The sequence below is a fragment of the Anser anser genome, assembly GCF_964211835.1.
Source record: "Anser anser genome assembly, chromosome: 3".
NCBI lineage: Eukaryota > Metazoa > Chordata > Aves > Anseriformes > Anatidae > Anser > Anser anser.
In genome coordinates, this window is record NC_139722.1 from 16,946,847 (window position 1) to 16,968,147 (window position 21,301).

General features: G+C 42.6%; 1 protein-coding gene across 1 annotated transcript in view; it reads left to right on the forward strand.

The window, feature by feature from the left end:
* The window catches only part of LOC310896236 (uncharacterized protein), a 177,600-nt gene that overhangs the window by 85,557 nt on the left and 70,742 nt on the right, over positions 1-21,301 (forward strand). The window contains exon 3 of the mRNA XM_083828285.1: positions 16,581-19,304. The gene's annotated coding sequence lies outside the window, so the exon portion shown is untranslated. The remainder of the gene's footprint in view (positions 1-16,580; positions 19,305-21,301) is intronic.

A 21,301-nucleotide genomic window follows, 5' to 3' on the forward strand; every position in this document is an offset into this window, starting at 1 on the left:
ATCCTTTGCACCTTTCAAGGTATTGTGGGCGACTCTGAAGCTGTTCCCTTCCTCAGGTGGCTCTCAGGGTACGCAGCTCCACTTTCGTCCCAATGTGTTTTGCTCACTGCAGCTCAATCCACCTCTGTATGGATCAGAAAGATGCTGAAACACAGGGGGATTTCCTGCAGCTCATCCATTGCCATTGATACATCCTTCTGACCCAACTTTCTGAATGTTTTCTAGTATGACGAGCATTTTCTTACTCGCCTCACACAACCCAGCATGTCCAAAGCTCGTTGTACTGGACCTTCCTTTTGGTAGACAGCAAAATATTTAGAGGCAGTCTGATTCACTGAGCCAGACCATAGGACTGAAATCATAACTGACACTTGTTAGACCCAGAGCTAACATTTTTGAAATATGTAGATGAGAATTAAGCTCCATCCTAGAGCAGTACGTGTTAGAAGCACAGAGTGTTTGTGGATACATTCATGGTAAAGATAAAGATTAATAACATCTGTTTGCGTTGTGAGTGCCCTGCTCGGGGAATGGAGTGCAAATAACTGTGCCTGGGTACCTGCCACATGTGTAGGTTGTGGTTTTATTACTTGAAAATTTGCATCTGTCTCTTGTGTTGCTAAGTGTCTTAAAAAAAAGGTAATGTTATTTGACACCTGAGGAGGTTTTGGAAAATGTTATTTTCTTCCAGGTTAGGTACCTGCTAAAGATCCAACTCCTGACCATAAGAAACCGAGGTGGGTAGAATATATGTGAACATGAAAGCTCCCAAACTGGCAGTCATAGAGGATATTCAATCATTATAATTATTTCCAAGTAATTTAGCATATCTCTCATTATAATATGAGGTCATCTTGATGCAAAATAATGTCTAATTAGACACAATCCCTTTTCAGATACTCGTAATAGATTCCAGAGGAAAACCTTTTGGCTCCTCTTATTGGGAGCTTTTAATTCTTAATTTACCTTTTTTTTTTTTTTGTAATTAATTTTTTGAGCAAACAGGGCAAATCAATCTATTTAAATTAATTAGCATTCCTTCCTTGGTTTCCTAGTCCCCCTCCCCATTACTCCTTTTTTTTTTCCTTCCACTTATTTGAATATTACTCTAATTTATTCACGTTTGTTTGCAACCAGTGCATAATGATTTCAAGACATAGGCAGACTGCAGCACCAGAAAGGTTGCAGATCTGGGGAGGAAGGAAGGAAGGAAGGAAGGAAGGAAGGAAGGAAGAAAGGAAGGAAGGGAGGGAGGGAGGGAGGAAGGAAGGAACAAGGAAGGAAGGAAGGAAGGAAGGAAGGAACAAAAATTGGTTACTTTCATGTAGCTACAAACACCTTCTTTCATCAGGACTGGTCGAGGCAGCAGCAGAGTAAAGCAACATTGTGGGGCTAAGGTAGGACAGGGTAACGGAGTGGTGGAAAGGGAAAACCATAACCACAGAGAGGGAAATCAATGAGCACTTGAGCAGGAGAACTGACTGATCTGCATTTACTAAAAAGCATTATAAGCTGAATGTTGTTTCACCTTGATACTTTACAAGAAAGTCCCTATGAGATCAGATTTGCAAAGAACACCTGGGCAGTATTCTCAGAAACATATCTCATCTTTATTAGTGTTTGTACAGTCACTTTCTTTTTCCAGTGTTTATACATATCTGTTCTTTTACCTTACACAGATGTACCATACGCTCCCTAGCAGGCAGATTTCTGCTCTGGTGCATGCTCTCCCTTTCTCCCCTTGGAGCTGTGAATCTCTCTAACTGTGAGAGTCAACACTGTCCAGTGGTTTGAGATGTAGGCTGGGTGCCAGGAGCTTTTGTCCTGGTTCCTTTCCTAATTCGTTCTGTATTTTCTGTGTCTGTCAAGCAGATGGAACCTTTGCCAGCACCCACAGTGGTTCCACAGTGTTGTGGAAAAGTGACAAGAAAGCCGTGTTCTTCATGTGGTCCCTGATGTTTGGTCACTTTGCTTCTGTTTTGCACAGAATGGGAGTGCTCAAAAACCAAGGAACCCTAACTTAGCAGCTGTTTTTGCCTTTTCTTCTTGTTTTCCTCATCTGAAAGAGATACGTAATGATACCTAATTCCCCTGGGTATGGCAAAGATTAATTCATATTTGTAATGTACTTTGAAAATAGAAATTGCTAAGTAGTATTAACTAAATCAGATATTGTTTTTCTGTTTAACAGGATCTTTATCTTTCCTATAACTTGCTTCTGCTGATCTCAGTGTGTACTTAATGTATTTGGAATTAAATCCAATAGGAGTTTAGATTCAGGGACAGAATGACCATGAGAGAGGAGGAGACTTTTGTGAGATAGTAGATTGCTACTTGGAGATGCAATCTACAATCTCAGTTTGAGGACCAGATCAAGGTGAAATAGTGTTCTGGCCTAATAGATGCATTCATCTAATTTTCTGGTCAATTAAAAATCAGCCCAGACAATGCATGAAGACTGGGGAGATTAAATAGAGTCTACAGAAATATCTTAGGGAACAAAAGAATACAAACAAACTGAGTCTGCTGGGTTGGAGCAGTTGGGGTAGGCCCAGTAAGAGGCAGTGCCCCTTCTGCGAACTTTGCTGTGTTAAATGAATTGTGGTATTCATGATTACTTCTACATTAGTAAATAAAATAGCCCAAGAAAGTGCTCACTGCCCAAGGCCAGCTGGCACGTCATAGCTTTTGACCATAAATTCTCTTCCCTTCCCACCCCAACAAGGTGGCCCATCCAAAACATGTATTGGGAATGGTCCCTGGTTGTTGCTGAAATGGGACCAGGCATTTTTTGAGAGTAAGCTGGTTGCTGTGGGACAAGCCTGTGCCGAGGACTGCACTGACAGCCCAACAGTGGGGTGATCCTGCACCAGGCCTTGGTCCCGTGCCCTGGCCCTCTTTGGTCACCTGCTGAAGATAGCCCATATGTCTGACTCCTGACTGCATCCTACTGCTCCTTCAGCCTTTCCTTGGATTCTTGGCTTGAATTCTTGTTTTGTTTGTCTTGGAATAGCCTTGACAGGATCTGCGCTGTCTTCTGGAATGGGTCAGGTCACTCAGCCCGTGGCTGGCTGCTTGATGGGCAGAGGGAGATGTGTGGTCCTTCAGCACAGTGGGAAGCACGGGGCTGCATGATGTGTGAAGAGTAACGGGGTCAGTGCCCTGCCTCAATGGATGGGTGCACATATGGACCTCAGTATATTTGCAGGGCAATTCTCTGGGCTGTCATTTCCCAGTCGTAGACAAGCTCTTAGGCGGTAATAACTTTGAAGCAAGGAAGTGGGTCTCAGCTAATAAAATGCTTTCTATGTGCACAAGGCAATAGAAGTTTGGTAATACTATAGCTTTAGAAAGTGAGGCAGAAAGTGATTATGAGACCTAAATAGCTTACTCTGGAAGAACTAATTTCTTCTAATTTGCAAAGCTGGAGAGTGTCATGTAGATCATTTTTAGGTTTCTGTATGTAGTTACACATACAAGTGTATTTATTTGACAAAACACTGGGAAAATGGGATGATGATCTGAAATTAGAGGCTGACTCAGATGATTGGAATTTAATTTTGTCAGCGAGTGAAATTAGTAGCAATGAATATAAGACATAAAATGACTTTATCAAATTTCCTGCACAGATCTTGTTTTACAGGAGAAAGAATGTACAGCACATAAAAACAACTCAAAATATTATAATAAATGTAAAATGATAGTCACTTCTAGCATATGGCAGAAAGAAATGAAAAAAATCCAAAGCCCGTTGCTGTCTAGGAAAGTGCAGATTGTGTCATTTATCTTTAAGCTCTCCCAGCTCCAACGAGGTATAGGGGGAAGCCTGAATGTACATCCTGCTTGTCCACTTAGTAAGAAAAGCTTTCCAATACTGTAGATTATTAGGTTGATGTCTCTTACTGGGACAACTAAAATGCAAAAGCCCATCTAGAATCTAAGAACGAGGGCTGGGCTTCTGAAGAACAGAAATTGGCATTCCTTGGCCAGAGAAACAGATGCAATCATGAAATGATGTTAGGCCAGGGAAACATGATTTCTCTGCAAGTATATGCCCCCTACTTCACCTTAAAGATTCTTATCTGTTTTCCCTCCGAAAGTGTGCATAGCTAGATTACTCACACAGATTATTTTGCTTCCTTTTATGCATCAAGACATATGTTTTGCTATTGTAAGGAGGCTTTTGACTTGTGGTTGCAAACTGCTGTGGAGATAGGTCCTAGGTCCAAAGGTTAACAACCCCTCTCCCAGCCCAGTCTTATCTCTAGCATGAAAAGTGTGACCAGTTCCCTAATAACTGACATTTTAGTGGCCCAGTTTGCACTCTGCTTTGAAATCCCTGAAATTCTGAGGAGCTCTTTGGGCCTAATGTAGTAGGTAGCAAGCACATGTCAGAGGTGGTGCAGGAAAGCACCCTGCTGCTAGGGGCCTTGCAGAGCCCCATCCTGCTTCCCTGACAGATAGGGGAAGGAACTGGTGGGGAGGAAGGTACATAGGTACCTTTCTTTCATCGTGGTCTTTGTTTTTCCCTTTTGGACACATCTCGAAGGGACAGGGTTTCTTTCTCCTCAAGAATGCGAACACTGTTGATAGACCTTGCTTAGGATGAGCAAAGTAGGGAATGGTTTCTCCTGTCCAAAGGCTATGAGCAGCCTTGTTTTAAGAACAACTTTATTAAATAAAGTGATGGAAAAATATGCCTTTGATGCAAGCAGTTGGACCCTCATCCCGATATAGCCACTTCCCTATGACAGTACTGTGTATGATACAGTCTGAGCTTCATGCAGTTGCCAAAAATTCTCCTCTATTATTTTTTTTTCATGGTTTTAAAGCCATTTCCAGTGTGCATGTGAAGATTCCAAAAATATTAATACAAATAACATTAAAAGATGTTTCTGGTGCTCCTATTTAGGCTGTTCTTGGCAGAGGGCTGGGGAGTTCAGCTAGAGCTGCCCAGGCTTGCCAAAGCCAGCTGAACAGCAGGTTCCCCCTCCTCCTCCCTCCACCTCCAAGAAGGAAGAAAAAAGTCTGTCATGCCCTAGATAAACTTTGAAAATATTAACAGAAATAAGCGGAGAATGGTCTAGAAGCCAGATGTGGTGGGGAGAGAGAGGAAAAGATTTGGGCAGCTGTGAAATGGTAGAGGGGAAGGGATTTATCATGGGATGGTAGGAAGGGCTGCAGAGGGGATTAAAAACAGGCAAGTGAACATTACTGGAGGCTGATGATATTACAAGGGAAATAGCTGCTTGCTTCTGGCTGTGTAGGAGGCTTGTCAGACTTGGGGAAGTAAAAGCATAGTGCTTACATCGACAGGATTTTTTTTTATTTTTCTTTTAATGGCATCTGGTCCTGTGTTGCATTTGGGCATGATATTTAGTGACCTACCTGCATGTGACACATTTGCTGTAGGCAGTGTTGGTTGCTGCAGCTGGCAGGGAGAGGAAAGCTGACAGAGGGGAGCGTGTGGGCCCGGCACTGTCCAAGATCTCAGTAGGCCTGAGCAGGGTACATCGGTGTCAGCACCAGAGGTATCCCACCAGTGATTTAAGCCATGTGAGTTTCGATGTTCCAACTTGAACTTTGGCTCTTGGGAGCCGCTGCGCTGAAAAGAAAATGTGCATTTGATTACGAGTGAAAAGAAGTGCCTGAGCCATCTTCTGCAATTTGAAAAAACAGGGCTTTGATTTGGCCTTTTTGTTGCACATTAAAGTGGGACATGGGGAGGAGGGAGGGTGAATCCTGCCCTCCTCAGCTTCTTAGCAGCTGTGTGGGTGCAACCCGTTATTGCTGTGCTCGCAGAAATACCACTACCTGAGCCTGGGCTTGGCCACATTCAGTGTTGGCCAACTGCTTTTTTTTCCCTGCGAAGAGCCCTCTGTGGCCAGAAACATTTAATGAGTGAGGGAAGAGACCTGCGTTGTGCCTCGCTGGCTCGGAGGCGGTGTGGGAGAGCAGAGGAGAGCTGGGCTGGGATTTAACTGGCATCCAGCAAAGCCCTGTCTGACCCATATTTGGGATTGCGCAGGTCCTCTTGCCATCACAGATGTTCTTTACAGCTTGAGAGTTGTTTTCTTGGTAGCGATGCTCTCTTCTTTTCTTTGAATCCCAGCTGGCATTTGCCTGATGCGGACAGAGCTCAGGAAGCTCTCCAAGTCCATTTCAGTACATTAGATGTCCATAAAGGTTTAAAAGTGCTTATCAGTCTGTGACTTTGCAAGAGCATTTCAAACACGCTGCAGAATTAGCAGGTCAGATAAATGATGAGCAGATCTTTTTTACTCTTATGGGTCACAGACTTCTTTCTTTTTCACTGGGCCTAGAGAGTTACTGTATGAAAAAGAACTGGGCCGGATAAACCAGCAGTCTTTCCTGAGAACCTTGTACCGAGGGATAATCACGCAGTATAGTAGGGAACAGAGAGAAGAGGAGCTATTGCATCCAGTACCTGAGTTATTGGAACATGACTGCATGTTCATGTGAGCCAGGAGAGAAAGATTGTTTTTCCTTTCTGAAGAGGGAAAATTGGAGGGAAACCGTGCCAGAACCTTTCCAGGTTTAGAGAAGTGGAGGAAACACCTGCTACGCCATCAGCATTCTTGTTAACAGTGACTGCATGAGTGACAGAATCTGTCCCTTCCGGAGATGATTCAGACTCAGAAGACTCTTGGTAGTGATGACACGAACGCCTGGTAGCTCCTGAAAGCAGAACTAATGAGCAGTGCCACTCACTTAGCGTATGGTTTGACAACAGATGCACATGTTGGTAATTAAGTATTTGGCTGCATTACATTATTTTATTTTTGGATTTCTCAAACACACACCCATGGCAATCTCTAGACTCATTTGCATGATTTAAAAGCGCTAAACTTATATCATAACAAAGGTAGAAATATCAGTGTAGGGAAACTGAATCCCACTTATCTGAAGGGCTCAGTGGTCATCAATGCCTATAGGCCTTCCTGTCCACCCCAACCTTGGAAAAAGAAGGCTTTGTGTCGTAAAAATTAACATAGGGAGCAATCCCAGGGACTCCTCCCTTGTGCGAAGTTGAGTTCAGCTATGTCTGTGGTTTTAGACCAAGCTGATGCACAAGTCTTGGAGCAGAGTTTTCTTCTACTGAATGATCACATCCATCACTGCTTGTGACCAAGCAAAGGCTTGGAATGGTTTTGAACCTCATGAACTCGATAAATATCGTAATGTAGTTATACCTTGCAGCACAAGGGAGCAGATTCATATACTTCATCTGAGAAGAGATCTTCTAGAATGTTTTATTCTGTCCTTGCATGCCAGTGGTTAAGGTATGTCACCATGTTAATGCTGACCTCAACTATAAGCTGCAAAATATCTATGTCATGGTGCTTGTTGGGTATCTTGCTCCCAAATTTATGCCTTTTCTAACTCAGTCCAGATACTTATTAAAACTCTCCTTTGGAGCCCGTACAGCTTTGCTCTATATATCAGATGCATTGGCAGGACGGTTGCCCTAGAAATGATGGAACAGCTCATTCTGTCCAGGTTTCTGTGGTGGGTTAAGGAAGAATTAGGATGCATCATAAGGACATGCTGGAGAAGTATATGATGACTGTGGAGGTGACCTTGTCCAGGAACAGTATATGACATTACGGCTTTACCTGGACATTGTCTAAAATGAAATAGTTTTCTTTTGCACAGAAGTTAGGAGTTGGGCCAACGGTGTTGCACTTGAGTTTGTTTTGAGATTGTGAAAGCAACAAAACTAGTGAGAGGACCTCTCTGATATCCTGATGGTAATAATGGTACACAACAGAGGTCCAAGATCTACTGGAATATCCTTGTAAAACCACCTGTGAAGTTGGTAAATATTTTGAATGTCTGGAGTCTTGTCTAGAAATTCTCAACCTTGTTTTACAGTTCATAGAAATTCCAAGAATTTGTCACCACCTCCTTCCAAAAGTATAATTGTTCTCAGATTGTGCCATCTTTCAATGAAAAATAAAGTACAATCTCCTTGTTTTGCTCTCTGTATCTGTGAGCATGGTTCTAGAGCTAAAATTGTAAGATGCTGTTTTACTGAGAGGTGTCTCTGCTTAACTTTCTCTGTTCTTTTTCACTGTCTAGAAAGTCTGCCTGCATACACCAGAAAATGGTTATGGATTACACTGGTAAAGAGGTTAGCTATGCTTAATAAAAAAAAAAAAAAAAAAGCTGAGACCGAGAACATTTAGGAGCTTGAAGGAAAAAGACAGAAATGAGAGTACTAAGAAGAAAGATGTGACCAGGCAGCTCCACCTACAAACTGTAACCCCCCAGGGCAATCTCAGATTTCTGCTACGTACTAGCATACAAAACAGATTACATCCTAACACAGACTGTGAGCATGAGAGTATTGGAAATATGTTGCAGGTGTTTGATGGTAAACAGTGTTTATAGCTGCCAGGATGGAAACATTTATGTGTGTGAGTGAGTGCAAGTGGAGGGCAGGCCTCAAACTTTCACCCCATTACCTTCATATTTCGGTTTTGCTTTGCTGAGTACTAGATGCCCTGTGATTTCATCCTGCTAGTGAATTTAAGAAAGCACTGATGATTTTACTTGAGTATGCCCTGTGCTAAAATTTGAAGGCTAGCATCACCTGAGAAGGAGTGGGCTAATTTATCACAGGAACGAAAATATACAATGGAGACTGAATGGAAGAGGATGAGCTCTGACAGGCATGCTTTTACTTTTTCAAGCAAGTATTTTTTGCTTGGGTGGGTGGTGCATTAGTTATATATACAACTCATGCTTTTAGCTACAGCAAAATGTGAGAAGGCATAATAATAGCTCTTCACGTTAAGGCTTCCTCTTTTTTTTTTTTTTTCTTTTCCTTTTCAGTTCAAATACTTTGAGATTTTAGATTATTCTCTTTCTGAGAACTGGGGGAAGTATTTTTAATACCTCTCAGTGTGAGCGGTGACTGGGTTGCCCATAGCTTAATATGAAAATAGCAGTAAATTTACTAGGGAGTTGAGCCAGAAGGTTGGACTTCTAGTGCAAGGTTCCTGAGTACTGCCTTGCAGTGGTTCCCAGTCAGTCAGGAAGATAAAGAAAACAAACTCATCTGTCCCAAATACAACAAGAAAAAAACACTTTAGAAGACTTAATGTGTGAAGGGATAAGTGTGCTATGGTGGTATCTTTATTCACAGGAAAAAAATGAAAAGTGGTGTTAGTATAGATTTAACAGAAAAAGCAATCTGTTTACTAAATTTTTGCCCTATACTTGGTGTTTGACATGCTCACAATGAAACTGTAGCTTGAAAAGTGACGAATGAACCTGTCGTCTCAGCTGTCAGGGAGGGCAGGGAGGGGATACGGGGTGTTTACCACAGCCCCAACACACCCACTGCCAATGCGTTTTTTTGGGTGGGGTGGTAGTTGAGGAAGGGAAGGTTAATGAGCTTGTTCAAGCGATCTTATGCAGCAAACCACTATAGGATTGTCCTTCCTCCTTTGGGTGAAAATTTCCCTTTGCTTTCCCTTTTGGAAAATGTAGTTCCTAACTCCCACATGTACCAGTCTAAAGTAAAAAATAAGAACATTAACAAGAACATAAAATGGCTGCCCCAGCTCTGTCTTTTAATGATAGTCAGACAGATGCCTAGGCAAGCGTATACAGGGCAAATGTGGGAATATTTGCTTAAAAATTTACTTCCTTCCTAAGCCATAGAAGTCTGTGTCTAGTAGCCCAGTGCTATAACCCTTCATTTTTCATTCCAGGAAATGAAGGATTAATGAACCCAGGCCCATGTGTTACATTGTGTGCGCACCTTTGCGTGTTTAATGGGGGCTGTAATGTGGGGCTGCAGAGGTCTTTCCAGCAGGGCTTTCTTCAGTTGGGTGCTTAAGCTGGCTCCTTACTTGACTGTAGAGCAGCCATGTAGGTACTTGTCTTCTTCAGCTCCAAGAGGACTGTGCTGTCAGGTTGGCTGAGGTGTGTCTGACCTCAGGAAGTGAAGAAGCCATCCTCCTTTACTTAATGCGTGTGTGGTGCAAGGATGAGGGAACACAGAATGGAAAACATGCTTCCTGCTCACTTCAGAAGACTCAATAGGTCTGTGAAATCATCCTATTAATAAAACAGATTTTTTTTTTTTTTTAAATACCAGTAAGGTACAAGTACTTTAAAAACCTGTAACAGTTTAACCCCAATGCAATGTAATATACAAAAATCTTGAATAACGTGCAGCTGATTAGAGTTCAGGACTAGGGTCTGCAAATCTTCATTCACACACCAAGTCCTACCTCCTGAGAGCTGCCCTCCGGAGCCCCGTGGGTGGCTGGGCAGGATGAGGAGCGGAGGGCACAACCGAGTGTTTTCACAGCACACAAGCTGGGAGTCTTTGGAAATCAGAACGCCCCACTTCCTGTTTTTCTCCCCTTAAACTGGGCAGATGCTTTAAACAGCAGACATTTCTTCGTTAATTTGTAGCTGTTAATTCATTTATAAACTACATGTGCTTCACGAGTGATTATGCTAATGTACTTAAGACTATTTAAACCCTTGCACTGATTAGCCTAACCATTTATTTTAACTACATTGTACAAATAAGATGTTATCTTAAAAATGTTTTTTAACAAAACTCCATAATCACAAATATGCGACTTTATTAAATGCAACTCTCAGCTTTACTGAGTTCAGCCACTTACTTACACGTTATGTTTTGCTTCGTATTCATGTATACTAGATGGTGGGACTAGGCTGAAGAACACATTTAATGGCAAAAATAACCTACTAACTTTATATTTCATCCTGTCTCCAGGCAAAAGAGTCTGTGGGGTCACACGCAGCTCATGTATGCAGAGGAGCAAGCAGGCTGTAACCCCTCTGAGGCAAGTGTAATGCACTGGCTCTCTGCCGTGAATTAGCACAACATGGCCCTGGCCCTGGTTTCTGCTGAGGTCTGCCAGGTGCTACAGGGCTGCAGGCAAATCACTTACCCTGTCGGGCCTGGTTTTCCCCATCTGTATGGGGTAATGATGCTTGGCTACCTTTGACGTTTACCGATGAGAAGTGCTATCTGAGTCATAGGCGTTGCTGCTAAAGGTATTTGGAGTGCTATTTCTTTGGGCAGCTTCATACTGAAGGTGGCTGAGGCTGTTCTGAGTAGGTTTCTGTGGGGCTGCCGTGGTGTTGAGGGGTTGGTGGTATCACCTAGTGTCATTTCAGCTGAAATGATCCAGGCATAATCAAGAGATCCACATCCCTTACAGGGCAAGGCCCCCATCCTGCCAGCCCTGGAGAACTTGGAGAAAGCTGAGGAGCAGTGGTGCTAATGAGGACAGACACTTGTAAATGTTTCCTCCCCAGCAGTTTGTTTGGGCTGGTTCTTTCTCTCCATATTTAGCACTGTCAGCAGCAGCATTAGAAACAGTTAACTGAGCTGTGGGCTTTGTGTAAAATAACTGCGAAGGTCAGAGTGAAACACAACATACTTATCTCAACTCATCTGAAAATTACCCTCATCAACTGCATTGTTTATGCCTGATAGATAGCCTGAGCACCAATTATGGTTGTCATTTCCTGAGGTGCCATCCGGGGTAGGTGTGCAGGGTGGTGATACACAGGGAGGGAAGGGGCTCAGTGACAAGAGGGTGATAGCAGCAGTTCCCTGAGGAGCCAAGCATAGGGCTGCCAGCCCTGCGTTGTTAAGATCCCATGCCAGCTCACCTTGGCATCCTCCATTCTCCTCCTCTATGCAACAATCTCAGAATTACTACGATTTTTTGTTTTTGAAGTGATGCTGCTGTTGCTGATGGTGCTGCGCGGAATAAAAATATCGAGGCATTTCCTGCCCCAAGATGGCCACTCTCAGAGGCATGGCCACTCAGGCAAGATACAAAGTTGGCTTGTGTTGTGGCTGTTGTTTCCCTTTGCTATCAGAGTCATATTCGGAGAGTCATACAGGGGTCATTCTCCCTCCTGTCCTCTTCTTTGGGGGAGAGCTGTGAGCTGGGGAGATTGGTGGAAGATGCAAAAGAGAAGAGGATGTGGGAAGATAGAGGCTGGGCTCATCATGGAGGGTGGGATGGGAGAAATATGATAATACAAAACAGGGGCAGAAATGAACCACTGGGGAAAGTGAGGACCTTGAAGGGGTGACAGGCAATGGCAATTTGATATTTACATCTTTTTTTTTTTTTTTTTTCCGTGCCCGAATGACAGCAGTTTGTTTCTGGAAGGCTTTGTACTGTGTGTCCTCCTTGGGCACACATGCAGGAAATGGATCTAATCTTGTCCTAAAGATGTGCAACTTGCATTGAGCTATTTTAAGAACTCTGACGAGCAAAGGAGAGCAAATGCATCCCAAGATCCGTCAGGGGCATAAAGCTATAAGCTTTGCAAAGTGGTGTCAGATAGGGGAAAAAAAACAACAACCTGACAGACATCTGTTATAAAACTACTTGCAAAAATGTGCTGTGGAAGGAATGTGTGGAAGAAGCTACGCTACTTTGCTAAAATGTGATATTTAGAGACTGAGTTTGCCCAAAGGGGCAACTGCTTATACACATGCAGCCCTGTCAAGCAGAACCCCTGCACCCGCCCGTTGGGAATACGGACACCTGTGCAAGCGGGTGTTGGCTTTTGCATACACAGAAGCTGCTTTTAGGGTGCATGAGTGCAAGCACTCCTCCCTGACCATCTGCAGGTGCACGGCTGCATGCAAAGAGGCAAAGGGAAGTTGAAAGGAGGCAAGAGCATGTACCCTTCATAGTAAAAAGTCATGAGTCACACCTCAAAATACTGTCAGATTCCATGTTTTCAGGCTTTTCTCTGCAACCAGGAAAGCCAAAGTTTCAAGGACAGGAGATAATAACCTCCAGAAAAGAGGACTGTGAGCCTAGTGGAGCATGAGAGCTGACAACTCTGAAACTTTACCCCAAAATGTCTCAACACAGCTGCAGCTAAACTGCCCACAGCACAGATTCGGTATCACGCTCAGTGTCACAGCTGAAATGTAAACCAGGAGACCCTCTCGTTGCCTGTCCTTGTCAGAAAGGACAGCGAAGAACAGAGCTGCACAGTTTGTGGTGACACGACTCCCACAAGAGTGGCAGCACCAACACAGGGATGCCACACATCAGCATGCATGTGTGCAAAGCACGGCCTAAAAATGCAGGGAGGGAGGTCTGCTTTGAGATAAGGCATATCAAGGTCAAGCTAAGTGCATAAGAGCTAAACACCCATGTCACTGCAAAATGGGTAACAGTTGCACTTCGGTATTTATGCATTTAGTGTCATAAGAGAGTGATCTTTCTTAAGTAGAGAGATATGCAGAAAGTGTTATGGATCTTAGGATGGATTATATAGCAAATTGAAACCAACCTAACCATGAGCACAAAACTATGCTGCTTTTTCATCCATGCTGCTAATTAAGGGAGCTAAAAATCGTAACTACTTTCTTTATTAAAAAAATGAATACCAACTTTTGCACTTGTATGGATTTCTCTGAAAAAAATGTCATGGTCATGAGAACTACACTGTATTGCAGAAAAACTTCCTGCAGAAAGGCAAATACAGACATCTAAAAAAGAAAGATGAGTAAGAAAAAGAGGGCCTATGATTTAATTGGAATCAATGGGAATTGTGCCATTTGCCTTTGGTGGCAGCAGTATCAAAGCTGAAACGCCAACTGTAGTTTATTTTAGACTGCTGCCTGTCTGAGTTGAGATTTCAGATATCTCCGCAGGGTTCCTTTTCTTTTAACTATCGACAATTTATGACTGCAATATATATTCTACACATTATCCTCTGTGAGAGGATCAGCTGAACCAGAAAGGTCTGTGGGTGAGGCATGACCTTTTCCTTTTTTTCCGAGAGGTACATCGGCAGGGTGAGAGTCTAAAGAGGTGGGAGGATATTGCCCTGTAGGAAGATGTGCCTGGGGACCAGGCCTCCAAAGCTGCATGAATGCAAAGGTGAAGGGTTTGAGCAAGTTGTGCTACTCAGCACTTCTCAGGTGGAGTTGGGGAGTAGGAGCCAGCTAAGTGGGCTGGAGATGGAGCAGCCTGCAGGGTGAAAGTCTCAGCAGGTCGTTGGCTGAGAACTGAGCTCTAGGCGTGAAGAACCAGTGGGGAGGAAGGGGTGGAAGAGCTCGATGTTGCCAAACCAATTCTTAATGTCTTGGAAAGTGCTGCATTATTGTGAAACAGAGCACAGGGGGATATATCCTCATGTAGAGAAGAAGGAAAAAATAAGGCCTGAAGTCAAAGAGGCTTGCAGAAGGCAACAGGGAAGTGGTATCTGTCTTGGATAGATATAACAGTCCGTGTAACATTAACAGTTCCTATATGAGAGTAGCAGTACTTTTGTTTGCTGGTAAATGTATATGTTTATCTTTGGATGATGAATGAAGAATAGTAGACCCTTTATCTTCAGGAACAATCAAAATGTTGCTGAGAAGTCAGCATCTTCTGCAGCCCCTGCCCGCTCATTATTACTGGTTAGTGGGAGGGGATGGTCAGAGATCTGTGCGGTAGGCTAAGGCAATCAGACAGGGACAAAAAATAGCGGTGAGCACAGGAGACACCAGGTGACATGAAGAACAGGTAACTGATGTTGGAGGGAGAAGAAAAGTTTTAGATAACAATATTCAAGAAAAAAAAATCATGAACGTTGGCTAGGAGTAAATGCGTGAAGGGCCAGGGCACAAAAGCAGCATCCTTGAGGAGTCATATGTAGAAACTATGGGCACATGTTGTAACTGCCTGGTCACTGAAAATATAGAGGTAAGGTGCACCTTAGAGAAAAAAAGTTGTGGTTTGTAGAACCTGATGTTCCCTTCGAAGTTTCCTGGAGTGATCCTGCTGTGGGTTATTTTGCCTGATGGGTTTACTGAGACAGAGCCATAGTTGTGTTTTCTCCCTACCCTTTTTATCTGCTCGGAGGAGAGGAATACCTGACTTGGAATATGCACTCAGCTCTACTCCAGTCCTGTCAATGTCTAAGATCAGGCCATTGATCAAGCCTTCATATTGCAAAGGAATTATGAAAATCCTCGCACTCTTCCCCTTATGCACTGTGTCCCATAGATGGGTGTTACTGAAAGTGCCCAGAGGAGACATTATATGACATAATAATAGAAAGCAACCAATAGGAAATTCTCTCTGCTAGAGCAACCAGCTGAAGAGATAATACAACCTCTTATAAATAAGGATAAATGATGACTGAGGTGTTTCTATCCCAATAAATTGTACAACACATACTCTGATATCCTAGGGTTTGATCCAGCATTTCTTAAATACTCTTATGTGCAAATAATGCTGAGAAGAGTTTTGGGCATGTGGGGAATGCAGCTAAGGCTCAACATGTAAAAGATGTTGGCAAATTATTACGTGAAGCACAAAGGCCACCTGGACTTGTGTCCACAAACGTTCCAGTGACAGTAACCAAATTAGGTTTTGTTGGGTTGCTCTGAGTAGGAAGGGCATTTTTGCTTTGCTAAAAGAAACAGTAGAATTCATGGAGCTGAATGTTAATGAGGCCATTCAAAACTAAAATGAGAGTATCCAGTCTCTGTCAGTCTTTTCACATAATATCATACTTAAAAATAAATCAAAAACACAAACCAAAGATAAGTGAATTATATCAAATTTTAATTTGTTGGCATTATTTGAATATTACACACTTTCTGCATCTCTCTTAGCCACAACTAAATAGATGGGATCCATCCCCCAGTTACCTGTACTAGGTTCTCCTTCCTCATTTCAACGTGATTCCAACATGTTGAAAGTGCTTTTAATAAATGCATGAATTCAGACACCGTTACTAAAATCTTTAAAAAATGAGAACAACTAGCAGTATAGGGGACCATTCTAATTACAGTATCTGTTGTTGAGCTTTAAATATCAGTTTCACTTTAACAGGCTGTCTCTGTGTGGTTTCATGAAGCACTTTCGGAGGAAAGTTGCACAGGAAGGGAAAGGATTCAAGAACAAGGGAGTGATGGCTGCAAAGTGAGATTTAGTTATTTGCTGTGAACCCAGAGCCTGACAATCGATTATGACAAATTTATCAGCCCAGAGGTAAACACAAAGTGGTTTATTAATGTGGGTGGCATGATTGGCATGAAATAGAAATAGTACTGAGCATTTATAAGGTGTTATTATTCTGATGAAATTAAACTATTTTAATATACTGGTTAAAACAGACAACATCCTTTTTAAAGACAGGAAACTGAGGCTTAATAAGGCTTAATGACACACACGGGGTCACATAGAAAGTCGAGGGATAAGCAGCTGACTTAGAAGACCTGACTTCTGTTATAATGCTCTACATTAGATGACAATCCTCAACAGAACGAATGAACGGGAAAAAAAAAAGACAGACAGATGGAGAATGAAAGGAAACGTGCATAAGCATTTGAAATATATGTAGTGGGCCAGAATAAAACAGATGATAGAAACCCTTGCTCACTTTTAAAGAGAATTAAATGTATTTGCTTGTGGTGCATTTGGAATAAGGGGTTACTGAAAGGGATGATGGGGCCTGTGAGAAAAAGTGAAGGCATTTATTGAGGGTGTTGCTGAAAGCTTTATCTTTGCCTCCATTTTCAGGAAGGAATAGAGGACAGATGGCAGAAATTTCCCAAGGGAGAAAAGCGAATTACTAGAGAAGATCGGGATCACCTGAACAGGTGATCATGAAATCGAAATGCCTGAAAACTCAATTTCTCAAGGTCGATATAACCCATGCTTAGGTAACCAGCTTTCCTGAATGCTGAGGCAAATGGGACAAAATGAGATAACAAGGAGGGGCCAGAGGACTGGTAAGAGTGTAACATCAGTCATAACCTAGATGAGAATCAGAATATATTAGAGTATTATCAGCTGGTTGGTTTCTGTTTTATGTGTGTTTCTGTACCACACATTTCACTGGAGTATTCAAGCACCTTCAGTAACATGTGCCATGTGGTCTTTGTTCTCTCAGCCTCTCCTCCTGGAGAATGAATGTGTCTTGGAGGGCCTTGTTTCAGCAGTATTTTTTTTCTTTACTAGTATTAACTTGTTTGTTGCAGGATATTTGTTGTAGAGGGATGGGCTAAGGAATGTGTCCTGTGTCTGAAGTGGAAGGTTGTAGGTTAGGGAGGGGATGGTGCATTTCACAGCATCGGTTGCTCCTGGAGGAGGTTTAGTTGTACTGGAAATTGCTGGAGATTTAACAAGGACAGGAGTTCCTCCCTTGCCATAGCTGTTGACCTTATCTCCAGCTGATTTGCGTCTGCTTTCTCTCCACTTCAGGGATAAAGATGCTTTTCACTTCAGACATGACCATCAGACTCCAGCTGTACAGAGGAATGCAGTTCTGTTCCAGTCCCAGTCTAACAACCAGGTTTTGTGACATGCCTTGTTCCTAATGCTGTAGGAGTTAAATGCCTAAACATCTTTAAAATCTCTTTTGACTTTATTCCAATTTTGTCCATCTAGCAATTGCGCAAGTGTACACAGTGTCCCTGTGCTTTTGCATCATTTAGGTAAATACTGTAGTATGAAAAGAGACAATAGCCATGGGGCAGATGCTGGAAAAGCTAAAGCAAAATATAGTGAGACAGCTTAAATACTGTGATCTGATTATTCACAGTCAGCATGACTGCATGAGAAATACTATGTCGAACAAAGAGAATCTATTTGTTTTTATTTTTACTATTCTGAGGAAATGCGAAGAATTTCAGTAGACTGACATTGTGACTAGAATTTAACTTATGGATCTTATGGAGAAATCAGATATTATAGACATTAATGGAGAGTGGTCAATCTTATTTAGTGTTGAGGAGCAGATTCTTAGTTTTAGGAAGCCTCTTCCAGACCAATATCCAGTTTTGATCAGAACTGATCCTTTTTCTCTCTTCTTAGTCAATGTCACAGAAACTTGCCACAGGAGGCATGAGCTCTAGAGGATGCTCAGAAAGTCCTGTACTTCCCATTTTGTCAGAAATGACTACTTCTCTTATCTGAAATCCTTCTGTCCGGTCACAACTGAACTGATGATAGGTTTGATAGAATCATCCTGCTGTGTCCTGGCTGGGCTCCTCTCAAAGAATTAATGTCTAGAGTAAGAACAATTTTTGGATGACTAAGAAAAAGCTAGAGGATATTTTGAGATGGAACTAACAAGTTATTAGCTCTGACCATGAAACGTGTCGGAGATGCATGGTCATTCCTAGATTTCATATAGCCACACTTTCATCTCTCAGAATTTGTAGTTTTCTTTAATAAAGAGCATTTTTTCTGAAGTTAAGAAACCATTTAGAGTGTCTATTGTTCATTACTCTTGTGTTATTACTAAGTCTAATTTATAAATATCGAGGGAATTGTATACAGCATGTTACCTCATCTAAAAGGTACAAGTACTAATGCAAAAAGTCCCTTGCCCAGCATGTATGTCTGGTGTTGCCCACAATGAATGTGTCTTTGACAGAAAGTATAGATAGAAAAGAGTCCACGCATGGCTGATGTTGATTGAAGATATGTTTATGCCCAATACAGTAAAGATATTGTTCAATACTTATCTTCCTTGTGAAAATATTGCTATTGCAATAGTACCAATGTTTCTATATGTGTTGATACAAGCACCAACTGGGGAAGTTCATTCTGCCTCTTCACATATGTAAGTGGTGTTGAAAATCATCCTCATGTATTTTTCATGAGTGTCAGCTGTCCCTGCGATCACGCTGCTGGCACTTCCAACTTGATCTGTCTGAATTTCCTTTGAGTACCGTACCAGGCAGTGCTTCTGGATGAAGCTTTGCCCAAAGGCACTCCCGTGCTCTAGACTGGGTCGGGATGCTGGGCCCAGCTGTGAGCTGTGTGTGACATGAGGAGTCACCCTTGCAAGTTTTGCCCTGCACTCATCGAGCTCAGCTCCTTCCTGCCTCCCCCGTGCTCACAGCGCTTCGTGGGTTAGCGCCGCTGTCCGCAGGGGCCTTCCCCGTCCCCTTCCCAGCAACGCAGGAGGGAGGCTGTGCTCACACACCATCTAAATCCGGACCAAGAGGTGCAGCTCGCTCGGGTAGGATGCAGGTGGTGGGAGTGGGAGTGTGCAGCCGCTGGCGGTGGTGCTGGGTGACAGCTAACCAAGACGACTTCCTCCTCCCACGCACGGGGCCCAGCTGAGCCGCGCTGCGAGCCTCGCACCGCTGGGATCGCTTTTCTGTTCTCACTCGCTGTCGAGACGTGCGGCAGGCTGTCGGTCGGAGCGGGTGGAATGGGGTCACGTCATCCTCGCTGCCATGTCAGGATGGGGGTGATGGGTGTCTCCTGCACGCCCAGCTCCCGCGGTAGGTGAGGAGTCCATTCCCCAGGGGTGTTTGGTGGCACTGCAGCTCTTGGTGTGTTGTCATCCTCCGAGGAGTTGGTTCTCTTCATTTAGATCCATTTCTTACACTGAATACTGACCAAAGTTACACGCTGCTCTACAGGAGCAGCAGATTTGTCCCCGAGCTTTTTATCTTCCAGTTGTTCAAACCGTCCTCCTATGAATGCTCAATGTGAAGTGGACCATGAAGAAGAAAATTAATTCTATCCCAGTTCAGTGTAAGGTATTCTGCATACTTTAGACCATCTGTATATAAAATGGTCAGCCTCTTTCTTCGCCCATGGCAGTCAGGACTTTAGGGCAATTTAAAGCAGTTGATATCAGTCAGTCTGCTCTGTCAGATACCCGGGTACACCGCGGTGAGGAGCAAGATTCAGACTGACAGTGCACTCTTCAGATTGCTCATATATCTACAGTTTCTTCTTGACTAGATATGGTGTCTGGCTTAATGCGCGCTGAGGTGGATGAGCAGACCTGGTTATTGTATTTACTTGTACAGTAATTAGGATTGATACCCACTGAAATCTCAGCAAGAGCTGAATGAAATTTAATTCCACTGCACTCAGAGGTGCTGCTTTATGGTCCATCACTGGGACTCCTTATTTCACTAGTGATAAAAATAATAAATAATGGAGCTACAATTGATAATAGTTTAGTGCAGGTGTGTTGTTTGAATTGGGTTTTACAAGAACAGGTACTCACCTCATCTCTTGCATAGCTTTTCAAGGAAATCTACAAGAGCTTTTTTTAATTGTAATTCTATGTTCTTTTTATACCCATGATTCTGTGTGCATAGCGTGTTATGAACATCAAGTATGCACCTCCTTTCTGTGCTGCAAGCTTCTACTATGGAGGGAGTACAAGTAGGGATAATAAATAGGAACTAAATTTACATTCTTTTTTTTCCTCCTTTTTTTTTTTGTTGGAAGTAATTTACATGTTATGCTTCTGGATCCTAAAGCAAAAGGAAATGTGCTTGACGCTAAAATTGGCTTCGTGGCTCCAGTTTTCTTAGCTCTGCACCACCTGCCTCTAATCAAACTGTCCAATTACAGGAAACAATTGTTTTCTTGCTTTCTGTTAAGTGCAGAAATTCATCCACTAAAGGACTTTTTACCAAATGTTGCTTTTAACAAAACCACTTTCACAAATTGTTTGAAAAAAAAGTGTGCTGATGTTTATGTCCAGGATGCATGTTAGAACTCAAACATATGGTCACAAAGATCCACACAAGGTCATTCGCAAAACAGTAATATTTATCTTAACTGATTGTAGGGTTTGGAAATCTCTATTATAGTGGGAGCAACTTAGTGGACATTAATAGACTTTCATTATTGTGGTGGTAAGCTGAGAATCAGGCCCTGACCTATAATTATCACGTACATGAAGAGTACTGATAATACAGAAGGGAAATTGGTCTCCCTAGATATGCTTCCTTATTGTGAGACAATGACTTCAGGCTGTTTCTGAGCTGCAAATCTCCCACGTGAAGACTTGCTGAAGGAGAATAAAGTAGAATAAAAAGCATATGAATAGAGTAAGAGGATCCAGCTTTGGTTAACAATGCTTTCCTTGCAAAACTAGATCCCAAACCAATTTATAGCCTTAACACAGTCAGTCAACCCTACAGAAATACATGAGATCACTTAGAGAAAGTGAATACACAACCTGTCCTCTGCAATTTCAATAGGGATGTATGCTTGTCTGCACCTAACAACTGCCTTTTATCTGTAAAGGAACAGATTAATAAGGAAAACATTAACAATAACCTCTATAAATAAGGGGCTTATCAATTATACTGAAAGTATTTGATTGCCTCACAAACTCTGTATGAAATAAAATAGACCAAGTAGGAGTGTAATGATCCTAGTTAAGAGGCCTGTATAAAAAGAGATTTAGAACACTGTAAAATTTCCTTGAGAAGCATAAGACAGTTATTGGAAACTACTGAGTGGAGGAAACA